The sequence below is a fragment of the Delphinapterus leucas genome, chromosome 10 (assembly GCF_059928025.1).
Source record: "Delphinapterus leucas isolate spDelLeu-1000000601 "Yukka" chromosome 10, BTC_Dleu_Yukka2, whole genome shotgun sequence".
Taxonomy (NCBI): Eukaryota; Metazoa; Chordata; class Mammalia; order Artiodactyla; family Monodontidae; genus Delphinapterus; species Delphinapterus leucas.
The window spans coordinates 22,871,622-22,897,241 of record NC_143138.1 but is presented as its reverse complement, the minus strand read 5'-3'; the positions used below and the strand labels follow the sequence as shown (position 1 = coordinate 22,897,241).

The window sequence follows — 25,620 nt, the reverse complement described above, 5'->3', positions numbered from 1 at the left end:
AAGGACAGCATCATGGAAGAGTTGGAGCTGGAACTGGGTTTTAAGTCAGACAAAGATTTGCAGAAAGGAAGCAAGGCCATTCCTGGCTAATAGCAGGGAGCCGTAAACATGGTTATGTGAAAACGCAGCTGTGGCTGGAAAACAGAGCCTGTATGCGTTAACCCCAGAGAGGCAGAGTGAGGTGGGGTAATCTCATTAGTAGTTTCATTTATTCTGAAGGTGAGGAGGAAGGGCCTTGGGCCTTTGAGCTGGGAAACGCATGATTAGATGGGTGTTATTTTAAAAGTGGTTTCTGGCAGCAGCACGTTGGATACACAGTGCAGAGCAATGGCTGAGGAGGAGGGAGGAGTTCATTCCCCCTTTATCTCGTCCACATCCGCCCGGGGTTCCCCCCCCCCCCCGCCCCCGCCCTCCAACCAGCAAAGCCATGATGAAATGGTGAGATCCTACAGAAAAGCACATGCTCGGTTCTCTCCCGGTGTTTTCACCTATCATTTGGTTGTTTCCTTGGGGCCTCTGAGGTGGATGGGGGCAGGGCTCTTCTTAAAAAGGGAATCAGGGGCTTCCCTGGTGGCGCAGTGGTTGAGAGTCCGCCTGCCGATGCAGGGGACACGGGTTCGTGCCCCGGTCCGGGAAGATCCCATATGCCGCGGAGCGGCTGGGCCCGTGAGCCATGGCCGCTGAGCTTGCGCGTCCGGAGCCTGTGCCCCGCAACGGGAGAGGCCACAACAGTGAGAGGCCCGCGTACCGCAAAAAAAAAAAAAAAAACAAAAAAAAACAAAAGGGAATCAGGCCCGGAGAGGTTGTAACTTGCCTTAGATCTGTGGCAAGTTACTGCTTTCCACCCAGGACTTCTATCCGCCTCTCTCTTCCGAAAGGGGGCAGGGGCTAGGAGGGAGATCCAGAACGGCTTCCTGAGTGGCTGGGCTAGGCAAAGGCCTGAGCCTCTTGAGTCCTGCCCCCTTGGAAACCGCACCTTTCTTCAGTCTTTTGTAGGCCCCACGGTCCCTGTAATGAACAGAAAGACCACTGGGGGGCGCTCGCTGCACAGGTGACCAACACTACGATAATTACTGGAGAAAGTGAAAACCTGGAGGGAAGGAGCTTCAAGCCTGGACGTGGAACCGGGGCGCGCAGAGCTCTGGAGAGGCAGCCAGGGAGGGAGAAAAGAGAAAGGCTGAGCGGAAGCTTAGGGTAGCTGCGGGGCTCATTAGTGTGAAATACGCTGACAGTCACATAGCAGAAATACTGTTATTTATGGACAGAATCTTAGAATCTTCACTTTCTCTTTTCTTTAATTCTTTGCCAAAGCCTGTGGCATTCTCAGCAACCCTTGGCCTCTTCCTGATAAAAGCTGCTGATTACTGAGCCTTGCTAGGTGCCAGGCTCTGCCCTCAGCACTTGCCCAAGTCATCGCATTTGGCCCTCACTGCAGCTCTGGCAGCAGTATTTTGAGATACTTCCACTTTTACAGGGGCAGAAACTGAGGGTCAGAGAAATCAAGTAACTTGCCCACAGACACATACACAGCAATTGGCAGATCTGGAGTTCAAACACAAGTCCTTCTGACTCCAAAGTCAAAGCTGGACTGGAGTGTCTGAGCTATCGTTATTTGTCCAACTCTAGGGATCTGTCATAAATCCTCACCCCTTCCTTTAAAGTCCTTGAAGATCTTGGGACATTGTCCTTAACTCCTCTAACTTCCTTCATCTCCCAAGAATACTAGTGGTCCAAATTATTCTTGTTTGTACACAATGTACAGAGACTGAACGATGGCTAACAGTTCGCCCAAGGTCACACCAGAAGTCAAGGTCAGTGCTAGGATAGTGTTTCTCAAACTGAGGTTCCATGAATGCTCTGTGAAAGTTATTAAATTCCATGTTTTTGTTTCATTGGTAATTTTTTGGAAAGTATTTTAAGCATATTCTGGATCCTGTGTAACTGATCTAGGGACCTGCATGTGAGTGCCTGCATTTGTGTTGTGTGTTTACCTACTTGTGGTCAAGTTAGCACTTCTTTAATTGTCTGGCTTGCGTTCGTACCAAGTGAAGTCCAGGGGACACGTACTGACAAAGATTTCTTCGTTATTTGAGCAGACACAAGTAGGGGGAGAACTGAATCATGCTGGGCACACAGTGGAATATTGTGTCAACTTCAAAAGAGCCAGTTAGGTATTATGTGTTCATATTGCCAGCACCAACTTCATTTCAGAAAAAACGACACTATTCATCACATCAAATTACTTTTAGTTTAAATTGTCTTTCCACTTTTGTTTGTACTTATTGCAACTTTGTTTTGGTTTATGACTGCTTAAGTACTGAAGCAGGAAGGGTTCATAGTTAGCTGTGTTTGCACACATTTGTTATAAAAATAATTTAAGTCAAGTCCATGAGAATTGTATGTCTTCCAAAAGACATACGTTACTCAAGTTCTAGCCCTCAGTGCAGGGCTAAACTCGACCCAGGGCCTTCAGGAGTCTCCAAAGGAAACCTGTAGTGTTGGAATCTCTGTTAAAGTCCAAATCCCCACCCTCCCCCAAAGATCCAGCGCAAGGAAGTTAGAGCTGGGGACCTCGGGGCTGCTGAGACTGAGGGAGGGAAGGAGGGGTCACAAAGTGAAGCGGTCATAGGGCAGCACCTGGGGAAAACTCCAAGAAGAATTTACATGACAGAACCAAAAATTGAGGTGAGAGTGTGTAGAATGTGAAGGTGTGAGAGAGACCACCGCAGGATTTAAGTAGAAGGAAAGGTGAATTATAAAAGATGATGTTGGGCAGGTTTATCAGTGAGAATGCTTGTGGCTGCAAGTACCAGAAAAGGCTTAAACAAACAAATGAAAAAAAAAAAAAGAAGAAAAAAAAAGTTCTGGGTGAAGAAGTTTCCTGGGAAAGAAAGGTTCTTGGTTAATTTGGTGGCTTTATGATGTCATCAAGGACCAGCTTCTTTCCAACTTTCTGCTCTCCCATCCTCAGTGTGTCAGGACTCAGTCTCATAGACTTTGGTTGGCCGCCTCAGCTGCAGACACCACATCCCACATCCTCCACAGCAATGTACAGAGGTAGAAAGCTTTTCCCAGAAGTACCCCCGCCGACTCCCCACTAACACCCCCCTATGTCTCACTGGGCCCAGAGCCCCACTCCTAAATCCATCATGGGAAAAGGAATGGAAATGGTGTGGCTGATTTAGAGCAATCATAGTAATATATCTCTTTTGGCCGTGAAGGGACCGTCTTCTCTGAATATATGGGAGGGCAGCACTGAAACAATAAATAAATAAAATTTGAAAAGCTTTGCCAGCAAGGAAGTAGGGATGGCCGTTTTGTGAATGCCAAAATATCCTCTACAAAATGCTTTCATGAGATTGGACAGGCTTTCTTGAAGGGACTTGCCTGCCATGCCGAGGGGTTTGGGTCTTATCCAGTAGGTTCTGGAAAGTGTTTTTAAAAACTGGGTCTGGGCATGATTAGATTTTCATAATGCTGTAAAGAATTATATGAAGGCAAAGTGGAATTAGAGGCAGAGGTCCCAGTAATAAGGCTATTTTTTATGTGCTTCTAATTCTAAATCATATACATACTAGGAAACCAGAACTGGCAGACGGTTGGATAACTTATCATGCCCGCTGAATCACAGGGGCAGCAAAGACCGCCCTTCTTGGAGATCTTCCACCGTGAACTTCACAGCTCTTCAGCCATGGGTGGAGCTAAGCTGAGTACAAACAGCAGACTCTTAATGCCTGCCTAGGACCCAGAACCACCCTGTGGGGGGTGGGGGTGGGGGGGCGATCAGAGCTCGGGGTGGGCGGGGGCTGATAATGTTTTAATCAAAGGAGGCTCACACAAGTGCTAAATTCTGCCACTGTGCTCCTGAAACAGACCACTGTGTCCCATTTAGGGTGCCAAAAGTGATATTTTTGATAATTTTAAGCATCATGCTGTAAACTATACTCCCATCTATGACACATCCATGGGTGTGGGACATCTCATGTGTCTCTCACCTAGACTCCAGGGAACCCACTGGCAAGGGCTTCATAATGACCTGCCCCCTGACCCGAGGGCAATAGTGATACAGACAACGTGGCCCATGTCATCCTCTGCACTGCCTGAGTCCTTCCATTCGTGAAATAAATAGTCTGCCACCACCACACAACCACGTGACGGTCAGCTGAGGCTTGAAGTTCACATCGTGTCTCTGGAAAATAGCCTTCAAACTTCGCCTGTCCACTTGCCACTGCCCACAACCAGGGGCCAAATGCAGTGTATTAGTCACCTTCTGGAGGCTTTCCTCCAGCCTCAGCAGGGCTCCCACCTGGAGTGAGGCTTGTGCTTCATGAAAACCCTGGTCTGAGGAGTAGGGGTTGGAGGTGGGAGGTGGAGGAAGAAACTTTTCTGCAGAGATCTATCCTCCCCATCATGGAATCAGCCATTTAATTTATTGAACTGACGTCATAACATGAGTTCCAAAACATTCTACATACAAACAGAGTGAAATTTTTCAAACTGTGAAAGAATCTCTCACTTGATAAAAGAATCACATGAGGGACTTCCCTGGTGGTACAGTGGTTAAGAACACGGGTTCGAGCCCTGGTCCAGGAAGATCCCACGTGCCACGGAGCAACTAAGCCCATGCGCCACAACTACTGAGCCTGGGCTCTAGAGCCCATGAGCCACAACTACTGAAGCCCATGTGCCTAGAGGCCATCCTCCGCAACAAAGAGAAGCCACCGCAATGAGAACCCCACGCATTGCAACGAAGAGTAGCCCCCACTCACCGCAACTAGAGAAAGCCCGTGCACAGCAACGAAGACCCAACACAGCCAAAGATAAATTAGTTAATTAATTTTAAAAAGAAAAGAGGGGGCTTCCCTGGTGGCACAGTGGTTAAGACTCCACACTCCCAATGCAGGGGGCCCAGGGTTCAGTCCCTGGTCCGGGAACTAGATTCCCACATGCATGTGGCAACTAAGAGTTCACATGCCACAACTAAGGAGCTGGCGAGCTGCAACTAAGGCGCCTGCCTACCGCAAGTGAGGAGCCAGTGAGACACAACTGAGGAGCCCACCTCCTGCAACTAAGACCCAGCATAACCAAATGGATAAATAAATATTTTTTAAAAAATAGAGACTTGGGACTTCCCTGGTGGCACAGTGGTTAAGAATCCGCCTGCCAATGCAGGGGACATGGGTTCGAGCCCTGCTCCGGGAAGATCCCACATGCTGCGAAGCAACTGAGCCTGTGCGCCGCAACTACTGAGCCTGAGCTCTAGAGCCTGCAAGCCACAACTACTGAGCCTGCGTGCCACAACTACTGAAGCCTGCACGCCTAGAGCCCATGCTCCGCAATAAGAGAAGCCACCGCAGTGAGAAGTCCGTGCACCGCAACGAAGAATAGCCCCTAATCACCACAACTAGAGAAAGCCCATGCGTAGCAATGAAAACCCAACGCAGCCAAAAATAAATAAAATAAATAAATTTTAAAAAAAGGATTTGAGGGCTTCCCTGGTGGCGCAGTGGTTGAGAGTCCGCCTGCCAATGCAGGGGACGCGGGTTCGTGCCCCGGTCTGGGAAGATCCCACATGCCGCGGAGCGGCTGGGCCCGTGAGCCATGGCCGCTGGGCCTGCGTGTCCGGAACCTGTGCTCCACAACGGGAGAGGCCACAACAGTGAGAGGCCCGCGTGCCGCAAAAAAAAAAAAAAAAAAAAGGATTTGAACATTTCACTATACATAAATTATATCTCCATTTAAAAAAAGAAGAAAAAAAATAGAGACTTAACAGAGGCAGGGACTGAAAATTTCTGTCTTCCAAACAACGGAACAATTAGAAAGTAAGCAAATGAAAATGGAAATCTGAAATTCTAATAGTTTAAAATTAAAAAAAAAAATTATGTAGCTTGTTTTCCTGGACAGGAAGCTGAAATTCTGGGCTGGTATTCAACTCTGGATGACCTTCAAACCAAGCAGGAGCCTCAGCTGGGTGTGTCTGGGCTGCACAGCTGGAGGGCGGTGTGCAGTGGGGAAGGCCCAGGACAGGGTGAGAGGCAGGCAAGGGGCCGGGTCTTGCTGTTTGTTCACTGGGGTGTTCTTCACGAGATCCTTTCCTCACCTGGAGCAAGTGGGGCAAGGACACATCTCCTTTAGGTGCCATTTGGGAGTTGAGGAGACTTTTTACCTTCACAGAAAACCCTGAGGAAGGTTGGTTCTGAAGGTTTTCAAGGCCAACTATAAACAGCACCAAGTCTCTGGGTGTGCACTAGTTACCCGCTCCCAGGCACCTGCTGCCCAGGACTTGGGGCTATCTCCGTTCTAAGTGACAGATGATACTTTGATATGGTTTTCACATCATCAAGATACAGGCAAATCCCTTTCTTTTTTTTTTTTTAAATCCCTTTCTCAATCTTAAAACTCCTAAGATGGACCTCCTGACCCTATTTAGTTCTGGATTTTTCTTCCCTGCTTGTGTATAGAAAGCTCCCTGGGAGTAAGAATTGGAAGTGGGTTGTCTTTACTCACATCTAACATGTACTTACCTTTGCTCCAAACTCCTCGCTATTGAGCCATTGAATTTCTGAGTGGATGAAGAGATCGATGGGGAATTAGTGCTAATATTAACATTATTGGACTAAAATATGCATCCCATTCTGTGATGAGAATTGCTAAGTGTTCTGTGGGAGTCTGAGGCCAAGTAGAGTTGATCCCTGAGTGTTAGGCTGTCCCTTTTGGTTGCATCTGGATGTGATTTGGCACTTAAGGGGTATGGAGTCCTAGGTAAGGCGTGCCCAAGAGTCTGCTGTGGGTTTTTGAAGCTGAGGATGTGGGAGGAGGAGACATGACAGCGGTTATGACAAGAGGGAACTGAGAAAAGTAAGAACATTCAGTGCTTGTTTTGTGCTTCTAACATTTTTGACCCTGGGGAATTTTAAAGGACTTTTTCTAATATTTATCTTAGATGGAGGAGTCATTCATTCAATAAATATCCCAGGTACTGTGTAGGGGTTGGGAATAAATGGTAAATGAGACGAAGTTCCAGCCTTCAAGGAGCTTTCTAAGTTTGTTTTTTAGCCCCACAAGGGCAAGGTGGAAATCCCAAGAGAGGCACTTTGACTGAGGCCCCAGGGAACACCCAATGCCCAGATGTGTGGACAGAGACACAACTCCCAGCAAAAGCAGAATTCCTTTAGAACTCTGCTGATTGTGAGGAATAAGTCAAAATGGCAAACCTGCAGCATAACATCCTGGCTCATTTCCTTCTTTATTTTAGCCTCGCCACACTGCTTGGGGATCTCAGTTCCCCGACCAGGGATTGAACCCGGGCCATAGCAGTGAAAGTACTGAATCCTAACCACTAGACCACCAGAGAACTCCCATTGGCTCATTTCTTATACAAAGGAAAACACGGAGGGTTTGCTGAAGAAAGGAGGAGAAAGCAGCATAATGGGAACCATGTTGCAAAAATGTAAATTGCTCCCTGGCGATTGCTAAGATCTTGATGACCTGATAAAATGGTGTATAAGGCAGAGCAAACACACCCTTGTGATGAAGCCAGAAATTTCATCCACAGTGAAGGATGCTACCAGAGGCAGGGTCGGGGTGGGTTGGGGAGGATCAAGATTGGTGTCTGGAAAATTAGTTGGGAGGCTGTTGAAACTGTTTCAGTGAGCAGTGTTGAACGTTTGAATGAAGACAGCCACCAAGGGGCAGGTAGGGACAGACGGGACACAGATTTCAAGGCAGGAAGGACTGATGTAAGGGGAGCGTGAGGAAGATGACTGTGTTCTTTCCTCACATACCGTGTTGCCTTGCCATGGAATGAAGACCCCACTTCAGTCCAACTCTTTCACTTTATAGCAAAAGGAAGGCATTAAAACCCAGGAAATGGAAACCCTCATCTACGGCTGAGCTGAAAGTTGGGGGAGGAGCCCAAGTAGAAGCGAAGTCTCCCTTCCCTGGTCCCACCCCTTCCACAGGTGCACATTAGAGCCAGCCAGGCCCTTTCCACACACCTGTGCCTAGGCCACACCCCCTCCAGTGAATCAGAATCCCAGGGCTGGGACCATGAGCTATTCCAGGGCAGTGCACAAGTTTCTCTTCCTGCCGTGACCATGATAGCACATCCTGTCTAGACCACATTTTTTCTCTGTTTCATAACTGCATTACATAATTGCAGTACATTACATATTCCTACTGATAATTGGAAAGGCGCTGAGTGTTAGATGGAGAACTATGTGCAAACAAAATCCTTCTTCATAGGCCCATTAGTGGTAATAAACTAGAACTAATTTGCAAACATTTCATTGAAACTGCAGGAGAGAGATGCCTTTGGAGGCTGCTCTCCAGTAAAGAAGGGTTAATGGACAATCATTGTTCAGTCAGCAGTTAATTTTTTGTAAAATTGATCATCTCTTTATAAGTTTATTTTAGTAAAAATAAAGAACATATTTTTTAAAAGATATATATATATATATTTTTAATGAATTTATTTATTTATTTTTGGCTGTGTTGGGTCTTCGTTTCTGTGCGAGGGCTTTCTCTAGTTGCGGTGAGCGGGGTCCACTCTTCATCGTGGTACGCGGGCCTCCCGCTGTCGCGGGCTTCTCTTGTTGCGGAGCACAGGCTCCAGACGCGCAGGCTCAGTAGCTGTGGTGCGCGGGCTTAGTTGCTCTGCGGCATGTGGGATTTTCCCAGACCAGGGCTCGAACCCATGTCCCCTGCATTGGCAGGCAGATTCTCAACCACTGCACCACCAGGGAAGCCCAAGAATATTTTTTAACATAAAACACAAATCTTAAATTTAAAAAAAATTGTGGTAAAATGCACATAGTATGAAATTTACCATTTTTAAGGGTCCAGTTCAGTAGTGTTAAGTACATTCACGTTGCTGTGCAGCCATCACCACCATCCATCTCCAGAACTCCCTTCATCTTGCATGACAAGCTCTGTACCCATGAAACAACAACTCCCCATTCCCACTTCCCCTAGCCCCTGGTAACCACCATCCTACTTTCTGTCTCTACAACTTTGACTATTTTCCTTTTCTAATTTTATTTTTTTTACTTTTATTTATTTTTTTGGCTGTGCCACGCAACGTGTAAGATCTTAGTTCCCCGACCAGGGATCAAACCCGCGCCCCCTGCAGTGGAAGCACGGAGTCTTAACCACTGGACTGCCAGGGAAGTCCCTTGACTTTCTTTCTTCCTTTCTTTTTGGCTCTGTTGGGTCTTCGTTGCTGCGCGTGGGCTTTCCCTAGTTGTGGCGAGCAGGGGCTACTCTTCGTTGCAGTGCACAGGCTTCTTGTTGCGGAGCTCGGGCTCTAGGCGCACGGGCTCAGTAGTTGTGGTTCGCGGGTTCTAGAGCACAGGCTCAGTAGTTGTGGTGCACGGGCCTAGCTGCTCTGCAGCATGTAGGATCTTCTCGGACCAAGGCTCGAACATGTGTCCCCTGCACTGGCAGGTGGATTCTTAACCACTGCACCACCTGGGAAGCCCTTGACTACTTCTTATAAGTGGAATCTTACGTTTTTGTGGCAGCTTATTTCACTGAACATAATATACTCAAGGTTCATCCATGTTGTAGCATGCATTAGAATTTCCTTTCCTTTTAAGTTGAATAATATTTCATTTTATATATAGACCACGTTCTGATTATTCATTCATTCACTGATGGACTCTTGGGTTGCTTTCATCTTTTGGCTATTGTGAATAATGCTGCTATGAACATGGGTGTATAAATATCTCTCTGAGACTCTGCTTTCAATTATTTTGGGTATATCCCCAAAAGTGGAATTGCTGGATCATATAGTAATTCTGTTTTTAATTTCTTAAGGAACCACTACACTGTTTCCCGTAGCAGCTCCACTATTTTACATTCCCGCCAAAAGTGCCCAAGGGTTCTAATTGCTTCATATCTTTGCCAACACTTGTTATTTTCTGTTTTGATAGTAGCTATCCTAATGGTGAGGTGGCATAAAACCTTTTTAGGACATAGGTTTACTAAAGGTTTTGATCTCTCCTACCCCTAACTTTGCATAAAGTCCTAAATTCCTTAATCACAATGTTTTCATCCAAGGAGGTTTTTTGGAACATAACCCCCATGGTTAGAGAAGGAATATTCTATTGTCATCTTAAAGTCTTTACCAACTAGAAAGGTAAAATTTGAATTGTTTTAATTTTCTTTCATTATTAGTGAAGTTGAACTTTTCACTAAATTGTTACTTATGGTTTCTCTGTTGTGAATTGTTTGTGTCTGAATTTCTTACATGGTACAAAATAAAATAGAAATAGCTATTGACTGCTTTCCATGTGTCAACTACTGTTCTAAGAGCTTTACATGTAGTAACTTAGTAACTCGCTTAATCCTGACCCACCGCGAGGCAGGTGCAATTATTATTTTATAGAAGAAACAGAAGCATGGAGAGGTCAATGAACTTGCCCAAGGTCCTACCTAAGGAGTCTGGATTCAGAGCCTGTGTCCTTACATACAGAATGGCCAATATTTTCTTAATTTATTTGTTTGCTTTTAATTTTTTTCCATTAACTATAAAAATGAAAACAAAATTGTGGTTAAATTTATCAGTCTATTCCTTTCTTTTATTGGACCATTTTATTCTTTTAGCCAGCTTAGAACATCCTCTTCTTTTCAGATAATAGAAAATATTTGGATTTTTGTTACATTAGATGTTTTACATGTATGTATTTTCCCAAATAATCATTTCTCCCAAACTATTTATTGAATTATATTATTCTTCAGTTGTTTAGCGATGGCACCTTTCTGCTGGTTTTTATTTCCTAATTGCTGTTTTCTTTTAATGAACATTATATGTTCAGTCATCTCTTGGAGGATACTGAAGTGTCTTTCTTGTTGTTCTGTTCTTTTCACTTCATCCAGCATGAATCTGTCTCTGGAGTGTTGGTGTTGCTGGCTGCCTTCCTCAGTGTTACTTTTTGTGTATTTTGGAATTTTAGTTTCCAGGTTCATTTCCAGGTTTTCTCCCTCTCATCTCTGGTTCCCTAGACCAGCAGAAGATGGGCTTCCAAGACTGCCCTCCATTCCTCCAATACCTCCTTCTTCAACCCAACCCCTCTCTCTCCACAAATAGCCCTTCCCTTTACCTTCTCTCAAAGTTTTTCACCTCCCCATGTCTGGTCTGCACTGGCCTGACCCCTCTTACCCCAGAATTAACAGATCCCTGGCCTCCTCTTATATTTTTGAAGTTATCACAGTGGCCTGTCCAGTCTCTTAACCAGTTTTGCTGCAGGGAATGGAAAGTTTGGAAACCATGGTGTGGGATGGGGGAGGTGCCATAAGTGTTTTCCTTTGGTTGTCGCTGAGTGTAAAAAAAAAAAAAAAAAAAAAAATCAGACACTTGCAGCACAGCAAGGGTTAACCTCCAGCCCTGGGCCCCAGTGGATCCCTGTAGCAGCATGGTGAGGAGGGGTGGTGCTGCCCCAGGTAAGGCCGGCTGTCCGGCTGTCAGCGTCTATTTGCCTGAAGGTTGACAGGCTTCATGCACAGAACTCACCCAGGCAGAAGCAGTAGCCAAGTACAGTGAACTTGACCCAATAATAACAAAGTCTTGAACATTAAATTTTAAGTGCCTTTTTTGGCTCTGTGAGTGTGTGTGTGTGTGTTTGGTTTGGTTTTTGGTCTTACATCAGGCTGTAAACTCCTTGGTTGCAGAGACCACATTTATCTTGTTCACCGTGTGACTAGCATGCAAGAGGAGTTCAGGAAATATCTGTTGACTAAAAGAGTAAGTGGATGTTGTTTGCCACCATCCCTAGTCCAGTCCTGCCTCCATCCCAGTCATGAAGAAGGCTGAATGTCAATCTGGAAGCTGTGGTCCTACAAGCTCTGCAAGACCCTGGGGCCTACAGGCATTGCTTGGATGCCCCACTAATGAAATGGATCACAAAAGAGAGGAAAGGCATCTGACCACTGGGCATAGACACCCCCCACACCCTGCAGATTTGGTGTCTCGAGGGTTCCAGTTCAGTGCGAGTGATGCTCAGCAGGAGATGGAGACAGTTACAATATCCCTGGATGGCTAAATTTATGAGCACATGTGAGACTTCCCTCAGATCCCTAGAAATACTTCGGCAGAGAAGGGGACTTTGCAGGGGTTGGGAAGAGACGCTAAAATTTGGGTTATTACCTTAAGATGACCCCATCTGCATGTCCTTGCAGGCTAGTGAGACCCAGGGAAACTCGGGTTACATTTTTGAACTCAACCTTGAGATACTACTTGCACCACAGACTAATTACTACCGCTGGGGTGAGAGCCCCTTGTTCTGTTGGGGATAGTGGCAATGACAGTGGCTCTGGTGGAATCACTGCAGGTGGGCTTGGGTAAGGTAGACTGGAAGTTCAAACAGAAGGAGAATAGAATGCAGTTTCACTAGAGCTTCTGGGCATGTTAATTCCTCTGTGATGCCCTGGAAGATATGAGGTAAGTGGGTGAGGTTGGTATTTGGAAAGCAAACAGACAAGACAAATGAGCTCTTATTCAAGAGAAATGACTTCTAAAAAGTTTGAATCTCTTTCTCAAGAGGAGAATCATGAGGGAAGGTGCCAGAGCACCTTTACAGTGCCAAGCCTGGGAATGTCCCCATAAAGGTGGGACCATAGATGGGAGTAGGAACAGGGTAGCTATTCAGCCTCTTGAGGAAATCTGAGGCAGGCATTTCTTTCCCTTCAAGCCCAGGGAAAGGGGCTTCATAGTATCCTTCAGAGAGTTTACTGTGTGTTCCCTGCAGTGTGGAGGACTGGGAGAGCTGGTGGCTGGCTCATTCTGAAAATCAAAAACCAAATTGGCTAGCTGCCCTGATGGTGGAACAAGAGAGGCTGCTGGGCTGAGAGGCTGCCAGCCTTCCCAGATACCAGCACTGGATTTATGACGTTTCCTGTGGACCAGATGTGGGGCCTGACGCAGGGTGATGTTAGATCCTGTCCAAAAGTGTCACCTGGAGGGATTGGTGAGCTTAAGAGAGTCCTGCCAGACTTGTAGAGGCTGGAGAAAGAAATATAGTTGACTAGCCTAAGCAGGGCATTTGACCACATCGAACAATCAGGGAGTGAGAAATCTTAGCAAAGGGAAGGAGTTGTCTCCAAAAGTATCCACAAAAGTGCCTAATGAAAGGAAGGATCACCTATTCCTAAAAACCCAGGGATGACTTATGCCATCTCACAGGAGTTCTAGCCAAATAAATCCTCCCCTGGCACCTTTCGGCCTCTCCCTCTCACCACTCCAACCCTGTTGGGGTCCAAGGTCCAAGTTGAGTTAGCAAGATGATGGAGGAAAGACAGAAGCACCCATAAAGGATGGCCTGTATAGTAAGTATACAGGAGCAGCTGCTGGGGGAAAAAACTCTATGTTAAAAAGAGACAAAAGTTAAAGTATTTCTCATGGAATAGTTCCAGCATAAGGACTCCTGGGCTGGATATGGTAATTCCACCATGTTGGGGACCCTGGGTCCTTCTGTCTTGCTGTTTTGCCCTTCCCTGGAATGCTGCTCTCACCTGAAAGGTTGAGATGACCCATCACCGCATCCACTGGGTCCTTATTCCAGCCAGCAGGAAGAGGGAAAGGGGAATTGGAGCACCATCCCGGCCATCCAGAGCATTATCAAAAAGTTCCTCACTCACTTCACTCAGACCCTTTTGCCCAGAAGTTAGTCACATGGTCACACATAGCTTCAAGGGATGCTGGGAAATGTAGTCTTTATTCAGGGTGGCTACAAGTCCACTAAAAATTTGGGAGTTTTATTAGTAAGGAAGAAGAGGTGAATGAATATTGGGGGACAATAGCAGTTTCTGCCACAAAGCAAGAAATGGGAAATGAGAGATCACTGCACGCTTCAATTCCCAGTGAAGGCAGCTGGTCTGTATATGGCACAAAGAAAGGGAAGAAGCCTTGAGTTTAAATAAAGTTTGAAGTTTTACCATTACACGAAACCAGACCATTTAATTACTAAACTTTTGGGGAAATTAGACCAGGTGAACTTTGATTACATACAATGACCAGAAGGTCATGGAACCTGTTTTAAATGTCCATCAAGGAGCAGAAGGAGAATGGGTCCCACAAAATGGGCTTAAAGGGACAAAGAGAAATGAAAATGAAATTGCTTCCTGATCTCACCTTCTATTAGTTAGAGTAGGCTAGGCTGTGGTAATTAAAACACACACACACACACACACCACACACACACACACACACACAAGTTTCAGGCCTGAAACACAAGTTTATTTCTTATATAACACTGCTGAGAAGGTTTGCATTCCAAGAGCAGCTCTCCTCCTGATGGTCTATCAGGAACTTGGATTGATAGTGGCTTTGCCAATTTCAATTTATGGCTTCCAAGGTCACCTTTGGTGTCAAGCTGCCAATCAGCCAGAAGAAGGGGGAAGAGAAAGGAGGAGGAACATGGGAGCTTTTTAATAGACCAGGCCTGGAGTTTGGTATGTACACTTCTGCTCACATTCCACTGGAGGTAACTTGGTCTCCGTTGGAGATACCTTGGTCATGTGACAAAACCTGTTTGGAAGGGTGTCTGGGAAATGTAGTATGTGTACCCCAAGAAGAGTGGAGTTTGGTGTGTAGCTGGTGGTCTCCACCATTATGCCCCATGATTTTTCTTACTCAGTATATAGTTGTACCAATGTAATGGTTATAACGAGTCACCAGAAATCCAAAGCCTTTGGACCAAAGATGATTTCTCATAGTCTTGTGCCAGGTCTAGAGAATTAGCCATTTAATATGCTGGCTGGAACTTTCCCTGATATACTGGAGGAGTAACAGAGTCATGAAAGGAGAAAGAGAAGGAGGCTGGTACAAAGCTTATAGGTCCTGCACCAGCAATATCCCTGGCATCCATGCAGACTGGGCTCTGGGGCAGGATGCTTGGGGTGGCACCTACACAGGGTTTAGAATTGTGGAGAGCTCCAGAACCATGCCAGTAAGTTTCATAGCAAATGTTAGAATGCAAAGGAGAATATCCATGTGTAAGTGTTAGAGATCTCCCTCAGGGGGTCACATGAAGAGACGGCAGTTCCGGCTCACCCCCTCAAGTCAGGAGCAGTGGACAGGAGCAGTCCACCCATATCCCATGATTAGTGACACCAAGGAAGAGAGAACAAAAAGAGGAAGCCTAGAACATTTGCAAGAATGATCAGGAACTTGGGCCAGGGGTGTAGTGCTCAGTAAGGCTGAGGACCCTCAGAGCAGCATCCAGGCAGTGGCTTTAAAGTCTGCCACTACTGTATAGCACAGGGAACTCTATTCAATGCTCTGTGGTGACCTAAATGAGAAGGAAATCCAAAAAGAGGGGATATATGTATATGTATAGCTGATTCACTTTGCTGTACGTATAAACTAACACAATATTGTAAAGCAACTATACCCCAATAAAAAGAAAAATAAGTAAAAATCTATGTCAAGGAAGAAAAAAAAAGTCTGCCATGACTAATGGGGCATCAGCCCCACTAGGGGAGCACTGGACCCACTGTCTAATTACTGTTGTGGTCAGGCTTTTCCTGGCAAAGTGAAACAATGCCATGAACAACTCCCAGTGACAGAGAAAATAATGATCTGCTGAGAGATACGGAAATACCAGACGGCCATTAGTAGGAGCCACCAGGATCTTTTTAGGATCAAGCATCACGGCCATCACCAAATACTAGGGGCATGGGAAATTGTGACCCAATGATATGGGTTTTATGAAACAGCCCCCCACCCCAAGTGCCCAGAACTCTTCAGAGTCTTCCCCTGGTGACTCTAAGGGAGCCACAGCCCAGCAGCAGGAGTGTGAGTGGGGCTCACCCTGCCTCTGTAGCTCCAAATCAGCTTTTCCCCCTCATGAATGATGCTCCGATGGCCTGTAGATATAGTGGCACAAGCCACAGACTGTTCAGAGCAACCATCCTCCCATCTTCCATTTTGTTCCCAAATTGCTCCTCTCCTGGTTGGTCCTGACTGAGCTCCTTCTACTATCCTAGACTTGCATGGGAACTCGGGCTCCCTGGCTTGACTCTCAGCTCTCTCCCAGGCCTTATCTGGGGCCCACCCTTCCAGCCCTTCCAACTTCCATTGTCTAGGGTAAGATACCCCTTCTAGTCAGCCCCTGAGGACTGGCTCAAGTCTAGACTGGTACTTCAACCATCCTCCAAAGGTGGAGGATGCAGCAGTAGTCTTCTGCATTTCTCAGGACAGCCTCAAGCCCCTCAGGCATGAGGAAGAAGCTCAGGGCAGGTAGGATTGGGCAACCCATGCCAACCCTGGGCAACCCCAATGTTTCCCAGTGGGAGAAATGAAGGACTTGAGATGGGACTGCAAAGCATGAAGGGGCAAGACTCTAGTAATGGAAACACCTGGCCTTGTCAATGGGGTGTGCCTCCTCTGAAGCAGCCTGTTAGGTAAGTAGGTAGAAACCAGCAAGAGCAGCCTTCCCTCTACCCACGTGCATTGAGCCACTACTTGGACCAATTTGTCATACAAAAATTGGTCAATCCTTCCTGAAATTTCAGTTGTCCAGGTTGGAGTCCCGAGCTGACAGCAAAATTCTAGATCGTAGTGACTGGCTGGCATCTTCTCCCGCCTGATGGCTAAATTCCACTAGACACCCAATGCAATTCTTGGTGGGATTTGGGTACCAGATAATTCCCATGCCCGTTTTGGGGTTTTTTTTTTAGCTTCTATATTTAGATACCAAGCCAGAAACAAACACACCGTGTTCTCAGCTTCACCTGAGCATGACAAGGTCCAGGTACACAAAAAATGTCCTGTTGCTTTAAGAAGCTGGCAGCTTTATCAGACTGCTCGCAGAACACCTGGGAAAGCCTTGGAGGCAAGGACTATATCTCCAGGGTAGTCTTTTGAGCCAGCAGGGCTCACATCTCCACCCTTGACTCAACCAACTGGCTGCTTAGGCCTCTATAACCAAAGAGCAGTTTATGAACCCAAAGAGTGCATAATTTCCTTAATTTGTGGGCTCATGGATGTCAGCTCTCAGACTCCTGTCTCTTCTTATTGTGAGTTACCCTTGTGATCCGGACCTGGAGCATCTCTGAAATGGCATCTACTTTCCACTACTCTGCCCTTTGGCTATTCTTTTTTTTTTTAATATATATATTTATTTATTTATTATTTATTTTTGGCTGCATTGGGTCTTCGTTGCTGCGCGGGCTTTCTCTAGTTGCAGCGAGCAGGGGCTACTCTTCGTTGCGGTGCACAGGCTTCTCATTGCGGTGTCTTCTCTTGTTGCGGAGCACAGGCTCTAGGCACGCGGGCTCCAGTAGTTGTGGCTCACAGGCTCTAGAGCGCAGGCTCAGTAGTTGTGGCGCACGGGCTTAGTTGCTATGCGGCATGTGGGATCTTCCCAGACCAGGGCTCAAACACGTATCCCCTGCAGTGGCGGTCAGATTCTTAACCACTGGACCACCAGGGAAGTCCCTATTCTTTTCTTTTTTTTTTTTTTTTTTTTTGCGCCATTTCTTAGTTGCCGCATGTGGGATCTTTGTTGTGGCGGGCGGGATCTTCACTGCGGCGTGCGGGATCTTCGTTGCGGCATGCGAGATCTAGTTCCCTGACCAGGGATAGAACCTGGGCCCCTAGCATTGGGAGCGTGGAGTCTTAACCACTGGACCACCAGGGAAATCCCTTGGCTATTCGTTTTAAAAAATATATTTATGAAGGTATAATTGACAAAAAATAAACTGCACAGATTTAAAGGGTGGACTTCAATAAGTTTTGTCAAATGTATACACCCGTGAAACCATCATCACAATCCCACAAAGTTTTCTCTTGTTCTATGTAATTCCCTTTCTCCTCCCCCTCCCCACCCCCATTCCCAAACAACCACTGTCCTACTTACTGTCGCTATAGGTTAATAAGCATTTTCTAGACTTTGATATAAATGAAATCATAAGAAGGTACTTTGGGGGTAGATGGGATGTGGCTTCTTTCACTCTGGCTGTCCACTTTTAAGAGACACCATTCTGATAAAAGACAGTTCATCTCAGAGAATCCTGCCAAGAGCTCAAGTCACTTGCCTGTGCAGTGACTAGGTGTTATGAATTCTGGTTAGGCTATATAATTTCTCTACAAGGATGCTAAGTCTACTTTCTGCTTAATGGATCTCTCTTAACCAACAAGAATAATTTGGACTCTTAAGTTTTTGCCAGAATACATAACCTTGAACATCACTCCCTCCCTCCCAATTCTTATCAGAAACTCAGTTAAGTGAAACAAAGTCCATGTAGGATTCTTCGAAGAGTATGTAGTTCCTCCAGTTCTGTAGATTGTGTAATTACATTCACTGCCCTGTGAATTTGGATTGCATTGCTTTAAACCTTTATAGAATCTCTTATAGGAACTTCCCTGGTGGCGCAGGGGACACAGGTTTGATCCCTGGTCTGGGAAGATCCCACATGCCGCGGAGCAACTAAGCCCCTGTGCCACAACTCCTGAGCCTGCGCTCTAGACCCTGCGAGCCACAACTACTGAAGCCCGCGAGCCTAGAGCCCGTGCTCGGTAACAAGAGAAGCCCCCGCAATGAGAAGCCCCAGCACTACAACCAAGAGTAGCCCCCGCTCGCCGCAACTAGAGAAAGCCCGCATGCAGCCAAAAATAAATAAATAAATTTATTTTTTAGAAAAAGACTCTCTTATAATGAATTGCGCTTTAGCATTATGCTGTCAGCTTGCAGGGACTCAATATGAGTTGGGTATAATGTTGAAGAATTTATAAATGAAATGGTACAATGTTTGGAATTTGTTTTAAAAGATCCCCAGGGGGGAAAATGTGGTCTGGGTAGATTAAATGAGTATGACCAAATTTTGTCAGTTGTTGAAGCTTTGCGACAGATACAAGAAGACTCACTATGCTCTTGTCATTACTTTTGTGTAGGTTTGAAAATTATCATTGTAAGCAGAGTTTTTTTTTTTTAACACAGCTCGTCTCAGGACTTAATGAAGCTCAGGTTCTTTATGTCTTGGCACAGAAGGAATTCAGCGAGAGGCAAAGTGATAGGTAAGTAGATTTATTAATATTTTTTGTAAAGCATCTGCAGGAAAATGGGGCACGAGAGGATGGTCATGTCCCAGGTCTCGGGCAAGTTCGTGGGAAGGGCCGCCAAGTGAGGGTCCTTGGCTTCAGGCAGGAAAGAATTCGAGAACAGAGCCATAGTAAAGTGAAAGCAGGGGTACACATTCCATAGACAGAATGCGGTCTGTCTCAGGAGGTGCGCATGGCCCGGAAATATGGGGTGCTTAGTTTTTATGGGCTGGGTAATTTCATTGGCTAATGAGTGGGAGGAATATTCCAACTATTTGGAGAAGGGGCAGGGATTTCCTGGAATTGGGCCACTCTTTGGCCTTTTATGGTTGGCCTTGGAACTGTCATAGCACCTCTGGGTGTGTCATTTTGTTGCCAAAAGTGGGGTCCGGCTGGGCTGCTTGCCTCTCTAAAGCCAATACTAGAGGGGCAATGTTGGTGGAAAGGAAAGTTTGCTTTATTTCGGAGGCTGACAACGAGGGCAGGGGGTTGAGGGGCAGACTCCTGCCCAAAGGCCAACCCCCTCCCCCATCAGTGGGCAAGAGCTTTTTTTTTTTTAAGCTTTACTTTTTTGGTAACTTTTCTCTTTTTTTCTTGTTGGTTAGGTAATGGTCTATCTTAAGAAACTTTTCAACAAACCAGCTTTTGGATTTTGTTAATATTCTCTATTATGTAAGTTGTTGTTCTCTATTTCATCTTAGTGTTTCATTCTTTCTTGCTCCTTTGAGTTTGTTCTGTTGGTCTAAGTATTGCTTTAGCCATGTCCAATTTCAGCCTGTTGTGTTTCCATTATCAGTCAGTTTTCTGTATCTTTTTTTTTTCTTTTCATTTATTTATTTGGTCGTGCTGGGTCTTAGTTGCGGCATGTGAACTCTTAGCTGCAGCACGCATGTGGGGTCTAGTCCCCTGACCAGGGATCGAACCCGGGCCCCCTGCATTGGGAGCTCAGAGTCTTAACTGCTGCACTGCCAGGGAAGTCCCGGCAAGGGCTTTTATAGGTGGAGGGAGGGGGCTCCACGCAGAACAGCACTGTCAGCTCTGACCGTCGTCTTGAAATCGGTCATCGCTGGTCTGACCTGCATCATCCTGATTGTTTTAGGTACAGTTAATCTTCAGTGCCAGGGTCGGTTGTTCCCATTTCCTCGAGGCCAGTTCTTGGAACTGTGGCAGCTTATGTCATGGCTACAGTCTGGTCATCACGTAGTTAACTTCTTCTCCCTGGTGGGGTTTTCAGTATTTACAAGACAGCTCAAAGAATATGGCTCAGAATATTACCTATAGCCCTTGAGGAGGAACTAAAAGTCCTTGACTTTGCTTAATGACTAAACTATTAGTGTTTTGTCCTGTTTGACTACTTTCCTTTGCTTCTTCATTTTTCTCACTTCTCTGATTAAACTTATTCTTTGGCTAAAGTTTTTCTACAGACAAAAGGCAGACTGAGGACATGGGGTAGGAGTGGGTGTGGGGGAAGGGCCATAGGGTCCTACGCCATTTAGCATCCTAGTGTATTACAGTGAGCCTATAATGAGGCTCAAGGTCTACTGGAAGTTGAATCTTGCTGCCATCTTGGGCCTACTAGGTTCTAACCAATTTTTGTCATATCTTCAATGGCTATGTCATTCTTTTAAAGGTTGTGCTCTGTCCCCTTCCCTCCTGTCTCAACTACAGTATACTTTTGATGAGAAACTAAGGGTAATTTTAAGGCTTAAGTAAAATATTTATCTTAATCCAATGCCTAGCACCGAGTAATCACTTAGTAAACAACAGTCACTTATTGTATGATGATTTTATCAGAATTGATTTGTGTGTATTAGTAGCCTGACCTACTTGGAATTTGGAGGTTTCCTTTGATATTGGACTAAGAACAAAGGGGAAAAAAATGTCTTCTTTTTGAGAGGTTAGTTATAGGAGGCTTTCTGGGAGCTGACTGGATATATAGAATTTCTGGAAGAAATTTCAAGGTTTCCAGAGTCTCGATCCAGAAGATGAAATTTTAGAATGAGATATTTTAACCAAGAGTTCAAAGATAGCTTAATATTTTTAAATATATACAAATTTGTCACACCTGTAAGCCAAAGGAGATAAACCACATGATCATCTAGATTACTGATAGTTAATAAAATTGAACAATTAATCCTATAAGTATATAAAAAAAGAATTCTTAGAACCTAAGAATAGAAAGATACTTCCTTATCGTGCTAAAGAATCAAGAAACAACATAACACATACTGAAACATTCCTATGATTAGGCAAATTTCCCACTATGGCCACTATCATTAACTATTATTTACACTTCCTAGACAGTCATATCCAATACAATAAGATAATATAAAATTAAAGAGCTTAAATATATATTGGATATATTGGAAAGGAGGAAAAGATCAAAGTATTCTTACTTGCAGACTTGATTATCTTCCTAAAAAATCAAAGAGTATCAACTGTAAAACTATTAAGGGCAGATATGTGGACAATTGCAAAATGATATATAAAAGCAATAGATTTTCTATTTATCAGCAACAGCCTGTTGGAATATATAATTAGAAAATTCACATTCACAATATTGATATAGAAAATACTTAAGAAACACACTCAAAAGAAACACATCCATTCACATCCCTGGAAAGAAGATTACAAATGTTTTTGAAGGACCATAAACATTAATGCAAATACCCCTAGTTCTTGAATGTGAATCCTCATTATTGTAAATATATCAATTTTCCCAAGTTATCTATGAATATAAGGTAATTACAATAATAATAGGATTTTTAATGTAATAAATTTTCAAGAGATTTTTTGGGGAAAATAAAAAGAATGAAAGGGTATCAGACCTACTAGATGTTAAAATGTAATGGAAAGACCCAATAATTAAAATCAAGTGTTGCTGGTACTAAAACAGCTTAATCAATGAAACAGAACATAAAGCCCAGAAAGAGACCTAAGTTGTATATAAGAATTTGGTATATAAAAATTGAGGGCTTCCCTTCCCTGGTGGCGCAGTGGTTGGGAGTCCGCCTGGCGATGCAGGGGACACGGGTTCGTGCCCCGGTCCGGGAGGATCCCACGTGCCACGGAGCAGCTGGGCCCGTGGGCCATGGCCGCTGGGCCTGCGCGTCCGGAGCCTGTTGCTCCGCAACGGGAGAGGCCGCAGCGGTGAGAGGCCAGCGTACCGCAAAAAAAAAAAAAAATTGATAAACGGAAACCTCAATTAAAATAGTCAGGAGGCCAGAAGGGGGAGCTCTCACACCCTGTGACAATAGCAAAGCCCAACAGGAAAAAGAAAGACTTCCTCTTCTTCCTGGCAAGAGCTCAGCCAATGAGAGGCTGTCACAACTCAACCAATGACAAGCCACTATACTTTGAACTCTCAATTCCTCCAGTGGACTGTTTACTATAGCCCTCCCAACTTCCTTTTCCCCTTTTTAAAAGAGGTTTTCCTCTCCTTCTTGTGCAGGGACTTGCTCTCCTCTTGCTGTGGTTAGAGGCTCTGAATTGCAATTTTTTGCTCATCCAGAGTAAACTTACTTTTGCTGGAGAAGTACCTCGCAGTCTGTTTTAGGTCAACAGGTGTACAGTAAAATATGCGTTTCAAGCTAGAGGGAAAAGAAAGCTTTATTACATTACATAAATGGTACATTGGTTCTAACCATATGAAATACATTAATGATTAGGATTGTCTCTCTCTACTCAAAATCAATTCCATATGAATATAAATGTGGAATATATTAAATGTGGAATTGTACAAGGGAGGAAGCCAACTTTACTATATGCTTCCTGGGTTAATCTTTAGTCTTGTTCCATCCCTAAGAGAAAGCAAAAGATAAGTAAATTGTGACAAATCTTTCGTTTTTGCATCTTGACATAGTCCTCAACTTCTCTCATCTTTTGTAATACTAATTCCTTTACAATGTCTGAGCCTTTATTACAACCAATTTCAATTCCTACAATAACTGGATGCTTGGATCCTATGCTTCCATGATAAGACACTGCACTTGGCTGATTTCTTTTCATAATGCACTTGCTAAATACTTAAGCTCTTGTGATAGACTTCTCAAGATATGTCAGGATTTCTCATCTCTATTTTATAATACAGTCATATCTCAGTAGCTGCAGGGGATTGGTTCCAGGACCCACAAGGAATACCAAAATCTGGCGATGCTCAAATCCCATAGTCAGCTCTCTGTATTTGCCAGTTCCACATCTGCAAATTCAACCAACCTCTGGTGGTAAACATAGCACACGATCCGCAGTTGGTTGAATCTGTGGATGCAGAACTCGAAGATATGGAGGGCCAACTATATTATATGTCCCTATTGTACAATAAAGAATTTGCCCTTTGTCCCTGGGTCCTGGAAAAGACCCCAATTCCTTGGCATTTCTTCAGTAATAGGAGTATCTTTATTATTCATGAGTCGCTTGGATCACACCTGAGTTCGTGCCAATGAGATGACTTTGGATGAAAGGCTGGTCATCAGAAAAATCAACCATGTGATTAAAGGGTTGGGGCTTTGAGCCATGCCAACCTCCAGGGATGGAAGGGGACCTGGATATTGAATTCAATCATGGGGCCAATGATTCAATCAGTCATGCCTACAGAAGAAAACCCTGGACACTGAAGTTTGGTGGAGCTTCCTGGTTGGTGAGCACAAGGATGTGTGGGGAAGGTGATGCTCCCTGATTCCACAGGGAGAGCACATGGCAGCTCTGTGTTTAGGACCCTCCCACGCTTTGCCCTATGTGTCCTTTCATTTGGCTGGTCCTCCTGATTTGTATCCTTTACTGTAATTGCAAGTATGACATTTTCCTGAGTTCTATGAGTTGTTCTAGCAAATTATCAAACCTGAGGGGGTGTCATTGGAACTCCCCAGATGTGTAGCCATTTGAAACAAGTGGCCTGGGGACCCCCAAACTTGTGACTGGCATCTGAAGTGAGGGTTGTCTTGTTGAGGACTGTGCCCTTAACCTGGGAGTCTAATGCTAACTCCGGGTGACTAGTGTCAGAATTGTGCTGCAGTATTCCAGTCATTTGTGTTATTTCCTTGTCAGGGCGTTGCTGGGATGCCCCCATCTGTGTGATCTCATAAAGGTTGGAGACAAAGGAAAGGCAGATTTACCCAAAGACACAAATTCCAATGCTTTTTGTTACACATTCCTACATTTTTACAATTTCTTGCTTATTGATTCTCTGATTTTTGTTTCTCTGATTTTCCTAGATTATCTAGATTTTGGCAAATGCTAACAGTATAATTGCATAAGTTTAACCTATATGCCTTCAGGATACATTTCCTACTGCCTCCATTTTTTTCCGGAACTTCCTCCATTGTGTGTATGAGTGTGTGTGTGATATTCATTAACCTGAGTTTTCATCAGAAGTTTGCCATCTTGATGTTTCCTTTACCATGAACAAAACAATGAATGGATTCTGCGTAACAAATAAGCGAGTGACTATTGTACAATACAGATCCCTGCTACAGGCTCAAATATACATTGCTTAAATGCTCTGAATTGGAGAGAACATTCTACTTTCCCATTTTTATTTTGTGCTGGGAAAAACTGCTCCTCCCCTAGGCTGTATGGAACTGAGCTACAAATGCCTAGTACTACCCACCTACCAACAGATTTTCGTTGCTCTGGGGATTCTTGTTATCACTGGGACATCCTATCTCTTTCACGCACTGCAGTACTTCTCAGCAATCGTCACAGCCTGAGATAGTTCCTTTCTCAGTAGGGCTTCCTTTCTCACCTCACAGATGTCCTTCAGTTGATTCTCACCGTGGCTTTAGTTGACTGCTGGCTTCTTGCCACCCACCAGCCAGGACAGTGCAATGATGCAATTATCAGCCACATTTCCAATTTTATTTTAGCTCGTTCAGGAGCAAAGCGATCATAACCTCCAGCTCTTAGTGGGGGGTTTTAACTTCCTTATTTAATTTTATGGAAATGTTCATGAAAAGGAGCCAGATCTGATCTATGTCCTCCTGATCAGAATTGAAGGCCACCCACCCTCTGCTACTGTATAATTATCTGCATTACATGAAAAAGGAAAGAATCTGTTTATATCCTGGAATCTTACTTCAAGGGGGTTCCTCTGATGGAAACTTGCTGAGTAATGCTTCTCCCCCAGGATGGCAGAGGACGGTGCTGACACCAGGTACCCTTATCATTGACATATGGCTTCATAGCAACTCCATCCCTCCTGCATTTCTTCTATTTGCCTGGTGTATAGTGTGGCCTCAGACATTGTGTTCCCTCCCAGACCCTCCAACTCATCCTATAGATATTGAATATCAGACCAAAATGGAAACATTGTCTTTAATCTAAGTTTTCAAAATAGTCATTAATTCCGAGAAAGAAAAAGTTTATCTAAGTGTACTCTAGGTCTGATGCATCAGCATGAGAGGCTGACCCAGGCGTTCTTACCTGAGTCCTCTGATGGGGTTTTCACACCCTGGCTATTACCCTTTGTGTTAATTTTGTATGTCAACTTGACTGGGATAAGAGATGCCCAGATAGCTGCTACATTTCTGGGTGTGTCTGGGAGGGCGTTTCTAGGAGATATTAGCATTTGAATCAGTAGACTCTGT

At 44.8% G+C, this 25,620-nt stretch overlaps 1 long non-coding RNA gene across 3 annotated transcripts in view; it reads left to right on the top strand.

Moving 5' to 3' along the window:
- Positions 1-25,620, top strand: part of LOC111170674 (uncharacterized) — a 70,354-nt gene that overhangs the window by 28,534 nt on the left and 16,200 nt on the right. For 2 of the 3 annotated variants that reach the window (XR_016394581.1, XR_016394580.1), the window contains exon 5: positions 18,939-19,015. This is a non-coding gene — a long non-coding RNA (uncharacterized LOC111170674). Of the gene's footprint in view, positions 1-3,578; positions 3,775-18,938; positions 19,016-25,620 lie in introns of those variants that run through there. The other variant, XR_002643482.2, reaches the window with a different exon arrangement.